Raw genomic sequence first — 14,282 nt, 5'->3', positions numbered from 1 at the left:
CCCCCCCCCCCGAGAACTCCACAGGCCACCCGCAGAGCCAGATCCTGCCGGTACGGACCTGGTCTAATTTACACCGGCGGAGTGCCCGAAAACGGGCGGCCACCCGGGCCCATCGCGGGGCAGAGAATCACCGGGGGGGGGCGCTGCTAACGGCCCCCGACCGGCGCGACGCGATTCCTGCTTCCGCCAAAAAACCAGCGCTGGAGAATCCGGCTGCCAGAGTCGGGCGGCGGGGCGGGGCGGGATTCACGCTGACCCCCGGCGATTCTCTGGCCCGGCGGGGTGTCGGAGAATCCCGCCCCAGGAAACTTTAGGTCAACTAGCTTGACATCTGTTACGGGGAAGGTGTTAGAATCAATCAGTAAGGAGGTTATAGGTGGGCACTTCACTAACCTCAGGATAATCAGAGAGAATCAGTATGGTTTTGTAAAAGAGAAATGAAGATTAACTGATTTATAGGAGTTCTTTGAAGGAGTAATATGTGCTATGGATGTAGGAGGGCCTGTAGATGTACTGGGCGGGATTCTCCTGTACCCGGCGGGGCGGTGGGGTCCCGGCGGGACGGAGTGGCATGAGCCACTCCGGCGTCGGCCCGCCCAAGAGTGCAGAATCCTCCGCACCTTCAGGGGCTAGGCCGGCGCTGAAGTGGTTTGCGCCCCGCCGGCTTTAGTGGAAGGCCTTTGGCGCCACACAAGCTGGGACCGAAGGAATTCCGCCGGCCGGCGTGAGTCCGCGCATACGTGGGAGCGTCAGCTGACGTCATCCCCACGCATGCGCGCGGGGTGGGGGGGTTCACCTACGCGTCGGCCATCACGGAGGCCGATACGGCCGACACGTAGGAAAAGAGTGCCCCCATAGCACAGGCCCGCCCGTGGATTGGTGGGCCCCGATCGCGGGCCAGGCCATCGTGGGGGCACCCCTTGGGGCCAGATGGCCCCTCGCCCCCCCCCCCCCCCCCCCCCCCCCCCCCCCCCCAGGACCCCTGAGTCCTCCCATGCTACCAGGTCCCACCGGTAAGGGACCTAGTCTAATCTACGCCGGCGGGACTGGCAAAAAAACAGTGGGACTTCGGCCCATCGCGGGTCGGAGAATTGCCGGGGGGGGGGGGGGGGGGGGCGCGCTACTAGTGGCCGCCAACCGGCGCGGCGTGATTCCCGCCCCCGCCGAATCTCCGGTGCCGAAGAATTCGGCCGACGGCGAGAGCGGAATTCAAGCCCCCCCCCCCCCCCCCCCCCCCGGCGATTCTCCGACCCGGTGGGGGGTCGTAGATTCCCGCCCACTGTACTTGGATTTCCAGAATGTATTTGATGAGGTGCCACATCAAATGCTATTGTGAGAAATAAAAACTCATTGTGTGTAGGGATTACATATTAGCCTGGATAGAAGATTGGCTGGCAGAAAAAAAAGGATAATTAATAAATATTACTGTTCCTTCATTGTTGCTGGGCCAAAATTCTGGATCCCCCTCCCTAACAGCACTGTGGGGGTACCTACACCACATGGATTGCAGTAGGTCGAGAGGCCACTCGTCACCACCTGACAAATGTAATTAGGAATGGACAATAAATGCTGGCCTAGCCAGCACGCCCACATCCCAAGAATGAATAAAAATAAATTGGATAAGTGACACAATTTTTATATTGCTTCACAATATTTTATCACAGTTTCATGTTTCAGGTAAAGATTTATATCTACGTGTTTCCCGGTTCGGCATTCTATTTTCATTCTGTAATCCAGAAAATTCTGAAATCCAGAATTGACTTGGTCCTGAGCATTCCAGTCAGGAGAGGTCGTTGTGAATTTATATTACACTGTATTTCATCCTTAGAATATCTCAAAGCATTTCACAACCAATTTATTACTTTTAAACTGCAGCCACCATCATGTGGGTTACACACAGCAAGATTCCATAATCAGCAAGTTATATAATTATCTAGCTCATCTGATTTTTTTTTTGTTGTTGACGTGGTTGAGAGAGGACATTGGAGAACCCCTTCCAAATAGTGCCATGGGATCTCTTAAATGTGGGCAGACAGATTTGTGGTTTAACGTTTTCTTTGAAAGACAGAAGTTCTGACAGTACAAAACACTTCTTTAATCCTGCACTCAAGTATCATTCTAAATCACCTGCTCAAGTCCAGGAACCCAGAGATTTCTGACTCAGAAGTGAAAGTGCCATCAATTGAGACAAGCTGAGACATTAATAATGTAATTGGACACAACAAACAACACCACTCTGTCTCCCCTAAAAGACAATAAAATGTAGCTTTAGGAAATCTGACAGGTTTACAGCCACCAGCCTCACACGATCTGTGCTTTGGGAACTAGTATCACAAATGTCATGCTAAAATCAATATAAAGGCAGCAATTTAAAAAGAGAAGCCTTCATTTAAAAGGCTTCCAGTTGATTTACACGGAAGTAGATGCGTTTTATAGATGCCATACCGAGCAGTTCAAGGAGTGCACGTAATGATTCATTTTTGCATAAATCATCTGCCTGCAGGCTGTAGAGAAATCTGTTTTTATCATTAAAGTGTTGCCACTGAGTGGCCTTCACAGGATCAGACATGGTTAACTGTTTAAACACCTAAAGCAATACTTACTCGCTTGAATGAAAGGGAAAATGCTGGAAAATCTCAGCAAGTCTGGCAGCATCTGTAGGGAGCGAAAAGAGCTAACATTTCGAGTCCGATGACTTTTTGTCAAAGCTTTGACAAAAGCTTAGTCCATAATGGGTTAGGGCCTCCGGTCTAACAGTGCTTGTGAGTGGCTGAGAGAGGCAAGGAGAATGAGAAACTGGGCCCTGTGGCCTTCAGGAACTTAGGGATGTGAGTTCCGTGGTCCCAAAAATTCTAAGGAGTGGGGTTTGGGGAGACTGGAATGCATAATGGAACTGAGGGCATTAGACGAGAGGTATTGTGATAAGGGACATTGTGGATGAATGTGATCCCAGGATTCAAGGTTGATGAAAGTCCCAGGAAAGGGTGCCCTGAGATCCTGCTGCACTAGGAGGTGAGTTGGAAGCTTAGCTAGCACTTTTCCAGGATACACATCCGGAGTGAGACTCATCCAGAGTGGGGATTGAAACTTGGTAATTTGGTGCAGTGAGGTAAATCAGCAAAGGTAAGTGGAAAATCTAATTCTGCTGTTTTTCAGTTAAAAGTGCAGTGTGGAGCTTAGTGTCTGATTGGTTGAAGCTGCCCCCACCCTAATTGCTGAGAGGCAGTTATCTGTCAATCACCTGAGGCCTGTTTAGGGGCACATTGTATTCTTCTCTTTTGAAGTTAAGGTATTTTTTGAGTCATCGGTTAGCTGAGGTCTGTATAAAAGACAGACAGACAGCGCACACAGTAAGCTAGCACTTTTCAAGGACACACATCCTGATTGAGACTCATCCAGAGTGGGGATTGGAATTTGGTAATTTGGTGCAGTGAGGTAATTCGGTGCAGAGTGTGAGGAGGTGCTTTTTAACCCTGGTAAGTGACTGGTAAGTAGTCTCTCTTTTTCTTTTCATTGTCTAATTTATTTATTTTTATTTTGAAAATCTAGTTGTTTAAATTTACCAAGGGTTTAAGACATGGCAGGAGATCCCAGACCCGTGTCATGCTCCTTGTGTGCGATGTGGGAGCTCAGGGACACGTCCACTGTCCCTGGCTCCTTCACGTGCAAGAAGTGTGTTCAGTTGCAGCTCTTGTTAGACCACTTGACGGCTCTGGAGCTGCGGATGGACTCACTTTGGAGCATCCGCGATGCTGAGGAGGTCGTGGATAGCACGTTTAGCGAGTTGGTCACACTGCAGGTGAAGGTTACTGAGGGAGATAGAAAATGGGTGACCAAAAGAAAGAGCAAGAGTAGGAAGGCAGTGCAGGTGTACCCTGCGGTCATCTCCCTGCAAAACAGATATACCGCTTTGGATGCTGTTGAGGGAGATGGCTCACCAGGGGAAGGCAGCAGCAGCCAGGTTCATGGCACCGTGGCTGGCTCTGCTGCACAGCAGGGCAGGAAGAAAAATGGCAGGGCTATAGTGATAGGGGACTCGATCGTAAGGGGAATAGACAGGCGGTTCTGTGGATGCAATCGAGACTCCAGGATGGTATGTTGCCTCCCTGGTGCAAGGGTCAAGGATGTCTCGAAGCGGCTGCAGGACATTCTGGGGGGGGGGGGGGAGGATGAACAGCCAGCTGTCGTGGTGCACATAGGCACCAACGATATAGGTAAAAAACGGGATGAGGTCCTACAAGCGGAATTCAGGGAGTTAGGAGTTAAACTAAAAAGTAGGACCTCAAAGGTAGTAATCTCAGGATTGCTACCAGTGCCACGAGCTAGTCAGAGTAGGAATGTCAGGATAGATAGGATCAATGCGTGGCTCGAAAGATGGTGCAAGAGGGAGGGATTCAAATTCCTGGGGCATTGGGACCGGTTCTGGGGGAGGTGGGACCAGTACAAACCGGACGGTCTGCACCTGGGCAGGACTGGAACCGATGTCCTGGGGGGGGGGGGGGGGGGGGGGGGGTTTCTAGAGCTGTTGGGGAGGGTTTAAACTAATGTGGCAGGGGGATGGGAACCAATGCAGGAAGTTGGAAGGTAGTAAAACAGGGACAGAAGCAAAAGGAAGTAAGGGGAAAAGTGCAAGGCAGAGAAGACATAGTCAAAAATCTAAAAGGGCGACAGTACAAGGTACAATGACTGAGGGGAGCTCAGTGAATAGGCCCAGTAATAACAAAAGGAATAAAACTGGAGATGTTAAGATTCAAAACAGAGGTAAAAAAACCAACATAAGTGTACTTTACCTGAATGCTCGTAGTATTCGGAATAAAGTAAATGAGTTGATGGCACAAATCATCGTAAATGACTATGATTTAGTGGCCATTACTGAAACATGGTTAAAGGATGGTCACGACTGGGAGTTAAATATCCGAGGGTATCAAACTATTCGGAAGGACAGAGTGGATGGTAAGAGAGGTGGTGTTGCTCTGTTATTTAAGGATGACATCCGGGCAATAGTAAGGGATGACATCGGTGCTATGGAGGTTGAATCCATTTGGGTGGAAATCAGGAATAGTAAGACGAAAAAGTCACTGATAGGAGTAGTCTATCGGCCACCAAATAGTAACGATATGGTGGGGCAGGCAATAAACAAAGAAATAACTGATGCATGTAGAAATGGTACAGCAGTTATCATGGGGGATTTTAATCTACATGTCGATTGGTTTAACTAGGTCGGTCAAGGCAACCTTGAGGAGGAGTTTATAGAATGTATCCGCGATAGTTTCCTAGAACAGTATGTAATGGAACCTACGAGGGAACAAGCGGTCCTAGATCTTGTCCTGTGTAATGAGACAGGATTGATTCATGATCTCATAGTTAGGGATCCTCTCGGAAGGAGCGATCACAATATGGTGGAATTTAAAATACAGATGGAGGGTGAGAAAGTAAAATCAAATACTAGTGTTTTGTGTTTAAGCAAAGGAGATTACAAGGGGATGAGAGAAGAACTAGCTAAGGTAGACTGGGAGCTAAGACTTTATGGTGGAACAGTTGAGGAACAGTGGAGAACCTTCCAAGCGATTTTTCACAGTGCTCAGCAAAGGTTTATACCAACAAAAAGGAAGGACGGAAGAAAGAGGGAAAATCGACCGTGGATATCTAAGGAAATAAGGGAGAGTATCAAATTGAAGGAAAAAGCATATAAAGTGGCAAAGATTGCTGGGAGATTAGAGGACTGGGAAATCTTTAGGGGGCAACAGAAAGCTACTAAAAAAGCTATAAAGAAGAGTAAGATGGAGTATGAGAGTAAACTTGCTCAGAATATAAAAACAGACAGTAAAAGTTTTTACAAATATATAAGACAAAAAAGAGTGGCTAAGGTAAATATTGGTCCTTTAGAGGATGAGAAGGGAGTTTTAATAATGGGAAATGAGGAAATGGCTGAGGAACTGAACAGGTTTTTTGGGTAGGTCTTCACAGTGGAAGACACAAATAACATGCCAGCGACTGATAGAAATGAGGCTATGACAGGTGAGGACCTTGAGAGGATTGTTATCACTAAGGAGGGAGTGATGGGCAAGCTAATGGGGCTAAAGGTAGACAAGTCTCCTGGCCCTGATGGAAAGCATCCCAGAGTGCTGAAAGAGATGGCTAGGGAAATTGCAGATGCACTAGTGATAATTTACCAAAATTCACTAGACTCTGGGTTGGTCCCGGTGGATTGGAAATTAGCAAACGTGACGCCACTGTTTAAAAAAGGAGGTAGGCAGAAAGCAGGAAATTATAGGCCAGTGAGCTTAACTTCGGTAGTAGGGAAGATGCTGGAATCTATCATCAAGGAAGAAATTGCGAGGCATCTGGATAGAAATTGTCCCATTGGGCAGACGCAGCATGGGTTCGTAAAAGGCAGGTCATGCCTAACTAATTTAGTGGAATTTTTTGAGGACATTACCAGTGCAGTAGATAACGGGGAGCCGATGGATGTGGTATATCTGGATTTCCAGGAAGCCTTTGACAAGGTGCCACACAAAAGGTTGCTGCATAAGATAAAGATGCATGGCATTAAGGGTAAAGTAGTAGCATGGATAGAGGATTGGTTAATTAATAGAAAGCAAAGAGTGGGGATTAATGGGTGTTTCTCTGGTTGGCAATCAGTAGCTAGTGGTGTCCCTCAGGGATCCGTGTTGGGCCCACAATTGTTCACAATTTACATAGATGATTTGGAGTTGGGGACCAAGGGCAATGTGTCCAAGTTTGCAGATGACACTAAGATGAGTGGTAAAGTGAAAAGTGCAGAGGATACTGGAAGTCTGCAGAGGGATTTGGATAGGTTAAGTGAATGGGCTAGGGTCTGGCAGATGGAATACAATGTTGACAAATATTAGGTTATCCATTTTGGTAGGAATAACAGCAAACGGGATTATTATTTAAACGATAAAATATTAAAGCATGCCGCTGTTCAGAGAGACTTGGGTGTGCTAGTGCATGAGTCACAGAAGGTTGGTTTACAAGTGCAACAGGTGATTAAGAAGGCAAATGGAATTTTGTCCTTCATTGCTAGAGGGATGGAGTTTAAGACTTGGGAGGTTATGTTGCAATTGTATAAGGTGTTAGTGCGGCCACACCTGGAGTATTGTGTTCAGTTTTGGTCTCCTTACTTGAGAAAGGACGTACTGGCTCTGGAGGGTGTGCAGAGGAGATTTACTAGGTTAATCCCAGAGCTGAAGGGGTTGGATTATGAGGAGAGGTTGAGTAGACTGGGACTGTACTCGTTGGAATTTAGAAGAATGAGGGGGGATCTTATAGAAACATTTAAAATTATGAAGGGAATAGATAGGATAGATGCGGGCAGGTTGTTTCCACTGGCGGGTGAAAGCAGAACTAGGGGACATAGCCTCAAAATAAGGGGAAGTAGATTTAGGATTGAGTTTAGGAGGAACTTCTTCACCCAAAGCGTTGTGAATCTATGGAATTCCTTGCCCAGTGAAGCAGTTGAGGCTCCTTCATTACATGTTTTTAAGGTAAAGATAGATAGTTTTTTGAAGAATAAAGGGATTAAGGGTTATGGTGTTCGGGCCGGAAAGTGGAGCTGAGTCCACAAAAGATCAGCCATGATCTAATTGAATGGCGGAGCAGGCTCGAGGGGCCAGATGGCCTACTCCTGCTCCTAGTTCTTATGTTCTTAGCAGGACAGAGATTGGCAGAATTGATCATGTCATCTGGCAGTAATGGAGTTTAGGTCTTGAAGTGATCTTGGAGAGGAGGATAAGGAGAATGAGACCAAACAGTCTTGGCTTCTTTCATCTTATCAATTCTGAACCTCTCCACCATAAGTCTTTCCACCAGCCTCTTTTTCATTCTCATGGATCTCTCCACAATGGATTCACTGTCATTATTTGGTTCTTGTCTTCAAATTCAGCCTCAAAACAATCAATGCACAATTTGTCAGTTTGGCAATTTGTGCAGTCCTTAATAAATATAAATTTCAATAAACAAAGTTATCACTTAAACATATAACAGTTCATCATTTATACATTTTACCAGTTTTAAATCAATGTTTCCTAAACATTGCTCAGAAGTTATCATCTAAATTTTATGCCATTAGATTGAGGAAAATATTTTTGAAAATTACCTGTTTAAAAAAAGGAACGCAAAACCCACCGCTAATTACAATTTTGGCCAACTGAGCATTTCATAATCGAAAAGTTGTTGATACTTGAAATAAATCCTTGATGATTCAATCCCAATTCTTTTACAATTCTTTTAATGGCCTCATTGTGCCCAACTTGGTGACATGGCAAGGCTGTTGAACCTCTTGCAAGGTTTGAAACGGCTTGAAAGATCCATGTTAACATTTTTAAAAATATATATATTTATTGAATTTTATTTTTGGACACTACTGTATACAGCAGGTGTTTGAGATGGTTATTATGTACAATTACATGTTTTTTTTCATTGGCCCTCCCCCCCCCCCTTCCCCTGATCCCCCTCAGCCCCTATTCCCCCCTCCTTCCCTTTTTTGTTATTCGGGCACCGTCTTAGGCTCTTCCTTCTACCATAGATGTTATAGTCTATCATCTTGTATTTGTTGGCGTTGCCCGAATTTCGCTCTATTCCCGTGTCCCCTCCTGACCAGTCATCCTCCTGGTAGCTACCCTCTTAATTTCCCTCACAATCATGTATGTTTCAATACCATAACCTCTCATTCTTCTTAATTCCAATGGGTATAGGCTCAACCTGTTCACCCTTTCTTCATAGGATAAGCACCCTCAACCCAGGGATGAGTCAAGTGAACGTCTCAGAACTGCTTCCAACGCACTTATATCCTTTCTCAAATAAGGAGACAAAATCTGTAAACAGTATTCCAGATGCAGTCTCAAGCGAAAGGTCAGGAGAGTGAATTTTATTTGGTATGTCAACTTTTATTTATTAGAACTATTCAGCTATGAGCTGCCGCCTTGTTTCTATGGCTACGGGATGCTGCTTTCTTGCTCCATTAATCTCTGATGTGTGGATTTTCATCATTGTCCCCTTCAATTACTGGCAGTCGCTACCATTTCTGTACCATGGTGATATTATAAACGATGGAACAAGATCCAATAATTCTAAAAACTCTGCTTCCTTATGTCCAAGGATTTAGTTAATCAAATGTGCATTGCTGTTCCTTATTTGAAACCAGTATTGTGGCAACACATTTTTCCTGGAGGTTCAGACAGGAGAGCTGCAATGTATGTCAACTGAAAATCTGTATATGTCAGTGCTGTATATGTTAGTACTGTATATTTTGCACTCCTTTAGTACTGCAGTCAGTACAGCAGGATTGGGGAGAGCAGGAAGAACCCCCCACAATGTAATGTGACACACAAAATGTAATTCTGAAAATATCTGTGTGACTTTAATGAGAGATTACTGTGCTTTTTGTAGTCCACGGATAATACATATTGTGGTTTCCTTTCGAGGGAATGTGGAGTGTAGGAAAAGACCAGAGAGAAAAATCATGGACCTCAGTGCTTCTTCAGTTCCGAGCCCTCAGGTGTGGGTGCAACAGAAATTCTAAGATGCCAGAGAATAAAGACTGAATGGTTCACAAACATATGTGTTTTCTTGATCCGCAGGTCTGTGGACACTGCAAGTTGCTGTTTCTCACAACAGTACATTTGGCCCATCGAGTCTGCACCAACCCTCTGAAAGAGCAGCCCACTACCCCCTCCCCCCCAATCCCCTTAACCCCACCTAACCTTTTGGACACTAAGGCGAATGGCTAAATTTAGACTTGTGAGAGGAAACTGGAGGATGCAGAGGAGACCCACGCAGACACGGGGAGAATGTGCAAACTCCACACCGTCACCCAAGGCTGGAATTGAAGTTGTGCCCCTTGCACTGTGAAGCAGCAGTGCTAGCCACTGTGCCACCGTGACTCTTGAGAATCATATACAGAATAAAACAGGTTACTATGGGCCCATTATGCACTCCTGTTCTGACTATTTCACCGTACAAAGCCTGCTCACAGTAAACTTTCATTAGCAACAAAATAAACAGAACTCCAGCCAAGATTCCACTCTTTGCAGATAATTATGGATGGCAAATGCATCCCATCCATCCAGAGTGACACATGGACATCTGTATTAGATGCAGGAGTAGGCCATTCAGCCCTTTGAGCTTGCTCTGCTATTTGATAACATTGCCTATATTATACCGATGACTGCAACTCCAAAGTCCTTAACTGGCTGTAAAGCAATTTAGGATATTATGAAAGGTGCTGTATACATGCAGGTCTTGCTTTCATTACTTCTGCATGCAGTGGGCAGAGTGACTGTCACAGTGGTGAAATTGGAGACCGTGATTCAGGATAATTAATCACAGAGCAATAAGCCAACGTTAGCAGAGGCTACAAATAAATTGCTAAAAACAATTCAAATCTGTAGCTAGCTTTCCCTCAACGTCCCCTCCAACCCTCTCGACGTTCTCCCAACCTTCCCATGCAGCATCCTTTTGGTGTTAAACTTCCAGGGATTTGACTGGCCACTTTTCATGCAAGAATATCCTCAGTTTCTGCTGCTGCTTCTCATCTTTGGGCAGCTTCGTGGCTCCCTGGTGGGCTGTTAATAAAAACGAAATAGCGAAGGTGCCCGAAGGTCAGAAGCAGTAGCAGCAACTAATGAAATTGACCTGACACTGACAAACCGGTTTTACAAATATCAGCACTCTCAGCCCGACAGTTTTTTTTAAAGCCTGTCTTTTAGGTTTCCAGCTCTGGCTGCTCAGTGTGAAGAAAAATCTGAAGCGCCGAACACGGACCCCCCCCACCCCCCCCCTCGTCCGGGGCCTTCCTTTAAGGGAAGGTCTGTAACCCCCTCTCCTGAGCCCTGGCACAGGGTGAGTACAAAGCCCAATATCACTTCTGTTTCACTAGATTCTTTTGTCACTTTTTCCCTTCATCAAAAAATTGTCACCATATCACCACTGGCGAGTCTGATGGAGCTGGAGGAGTGATTTGTGTCACTTTTCACTGCAGGATAAGGAGAAAGCTTTTTCGTGGCTTCAGGATCTTGGGGCACAGGATACAGGGTTCGCACCTGCAGAGGAAGATGTTTGAGGGTTATTATATTTGCATGCAAGCTCTGTGGGCAGTCTCTGAGTAAGTGTGACTTTTCAAGCTGGTGCTGTCCTTTACAGGAATATCTGACAAGCATTTTCTTCGTTGCAAAACGCTCAAAGAATGTCACACATATGCACTGACTCTTCGTGTGGGCAGCCACTGAATAATGTGATACTTGGGAGGACAGCCCTCATTTGGGTAAACATCAGAGGAATCTGTATTTTTTTTGTAGCAGTCAGCAATGGAGTATATAGCAGTTTTTTTGGAAGTTGCAGCAGGCACTTACAAGGTGCAATCCAAGGAAAAGATTAAACCGCATTCTATATGCAGAACTCTGGACCCTAGGGGCTAGAATGTGTGTATGTCATCTTTCAGGAACTGATCGCTGTCATTAGATCCATTGATCAATGAGGGCACAGATGCAAATCAGCCAAGAAGAATAATGATGGCTGGAATCTACCTGATACAATCTAATTCAGGATACAGCACACCAGATTGGCAAATAGAATTAAACCAGAGAAGTGTATGGTTATGCATTTTGGGAGGGCAAAAAAGGCAAGGGAAATCAAAATAAACGATAGGTTGTATATCTATAGATTCCTGAATGTAGCAGGGCAGGTAGATAAAGATGGTTAAGAATGCGTATGGGACATTTTCCTTTATTAACTGAAACATTGAATACAAGAACAGGGAGGTTGTGCAAGGACATATAAAACATCAGCTAGGTCACTTTTAGGGTGCTGTGTACTATTCATTTAATTTATTAATGGGATGGGCATTGCTAGCAAGACAAGCATGTGTTGCCCATTTGTCATTCCCCTTGAGAAGGTGGCGGTGAGCTGCCTTCCAGAACTACTGCAGACTGTGGGATAGATACACTCACAGTGCCAATGGAGGGAGTTGACCCGGCAACAGAAAAGGAACAAGAATGTATTACCAGGTCAGGACAGTGTGCAACTTGGAGGGGAGCTTGCACATGGTGGTGTCCTCATTAACCTGCTGCCCTTGTTCTCTTAGGTGGCAGTCTGGCAGAGGTCATGAGTTTGGAAGGTGCTAGTCACTGCATTACAGGAAGGATTTGTTCCCTTGAGAGAGAGTACAGAAGATATTTATGAGGGATAGAGAACTTTAGCTATGAGAAAAGTTTGGATAGACCGTGTTGTTTCCATTGGAACAACTATGTTGCTCAGTAACAATTTGAGTATATGTGTTGATTGGCTACAATTTACCTCTACGTCTAATGAGAGTATCTTCTCAGCCACTACAAATTTTCAAACTACATTCCCGAAATTTTGTTCAAAGATGAACAATTCGAAATAAAATTATTTTTCTAAATACGAAAAATAAAATCCTGGATTTGTTTGAACATTTTCAGGTGAAATATTCATCAGGCTGTGGAGTGCCTTTACTGGGAAGAAATATTTTGAATCTTTCCATTCTATTTTTGACAGCTTGTATCTCCAGGTTAGTGCTGAACTACTTGCCTTAACACTAAGCTCTGGAGAGAACCTCATGCTGCACCAATAGTGAGCTGTTACTTTAATAAAGACTTTCAATGCCATCTTTACATCAGAGAAAAGTTAAACTGAGAGTTATATATATGAATAATTAGATTGGCTTATGCTATACTTGAAAATACCAGCTATGTTAGGGCTAAAGGACAGAAAAACGTCTGGCGATGTCGCAGCTTAATGGATTTAAGGTAAACAGCCTTATCAAAGTGGCAAATAGATTATTAGAGAAGTGGAATACAGCTCAGTGCCACTTGTATTTGATACAATGATTTATGATTATGAAGGTCAAGCACTTAAACAAGTTTAACAAGAGTTAAATTTAGCTTTTTTCTGGACAAAATGGTATCTCCACTGCCATTAACCATCCCAAAAGTGATAGTTAATGGGAGAAAGATGGGAAATGGGAGAAAAATGGGGAAAAAAAGCAAGCATGTTCAAAGAGAATTGCAAGGCTTTTTATGCATATATTAGGAGCAAGGGAGTAGCAAGAGAAAGAATAGGCCCACTCAAAAACAATGGAGGAAAGTCATGGGTGGAATCACAGTAAGTGGATGAAATCCTTAATGAATACGTTGTATCGGTATTCACCAGGGAGAAGGACAGGATGGATGTTGAGGTCAGGGATAGGTGTGTGAACTCTCTTGAGAACGTCAATATATCAAAGGAGGAAGTGTTGAGTATCTTAAATTGTATTAAGATAGACAAGTCCCCGGGACGGATGGGATCTATCCCAGGTTACTGCGGGAGGCAAGGGGAGAAATAGCTGGGGCCTTAACAGATTTCTTTACATCCTCTTTGACCGCAGGCGAAGTTCCAGAGGACTGGGGAATAGCCAATGATGTTCCTTTGTGTAAAAAAAGGAAGCAGGGATGATCCTTTCCTGCAAATTATAGGCCGGTGAGCCTGACATCAGTGGTGGAGAAGCTTTTGGAAAAGATACTGAAGGACAGGATATATGCACATTTGGATGAAAATGGATTGTTAGTGACAGGCAGCATGGTTTTGTACGGGGAAGGTCATACCTCACCAACTCAATTGAGTTTTTTGAAGAGGTGTCAAATAAAAATGATGAGGGAAGGGCTGCGGATGTAATTTATATGGACTTCAGTAAGGCATTTGACAAGGTCCCACATGGCAGACTGGTACAAAAACTAAAATCACATGTTTATTAGGGGTGGGCTGGCTCGATTTATATAGAACTGGCTTGGTTATAGAAGACAGAGAGAAGCGGAGGAAGGGTGTTTTTCAGAATGGAGATCTGCAGTTAGTGGGGTTCAGCAGGGATCAGTGCTGGGACCTGTGTTGTTTGTAGTATACATAAATGGTCTGGAGGAAAGTCTGGGTGGTCGAATTTGTGAATGACATGAAGATTGGCAGAGTTGCTGATCGTGCCGATTTTTATCTGAGGAAACAATAGGATATAGATAGATTGGAGACTTGGGAATAGAAATGGCAGATGTAGTTTAATCCGAACAAATTCAAGGTGATGCATTTTGGAGGATCAAATCTAGGAATGAATTACACTGTAAATGGCAGAACTCTTAGGAACATTAACATACAGAGGGATCTGGATGTGCAGATACACAGTTCCGTAAAAGTGGCACACAGTTGGCCAAGGTGATTAAAGAATATGATATGCTTGCCTTCATCAGCCGTGGCATCGAGAGTTGGGAAATCATGTT

This window comes from Scyliorhinus canicula, chromosome 8 (genome assembly GCF_902713615.1).
Source record: "Scyliorhinus canicula chromosome 8, sScyCan1.1, whole genome shotgun sequence".
NCBI lineage: Eukaryota > Metazoa > Chordata > Chondrichthyes > Carcharhiniformes > Scyliorhinidae > Scyliorhinus > Scyliorhinus canicula.
The sequence above is the reverse complement of the archived record's forward strand: the minus strand, read 5'-3'. Positions refer to the sequence as shown.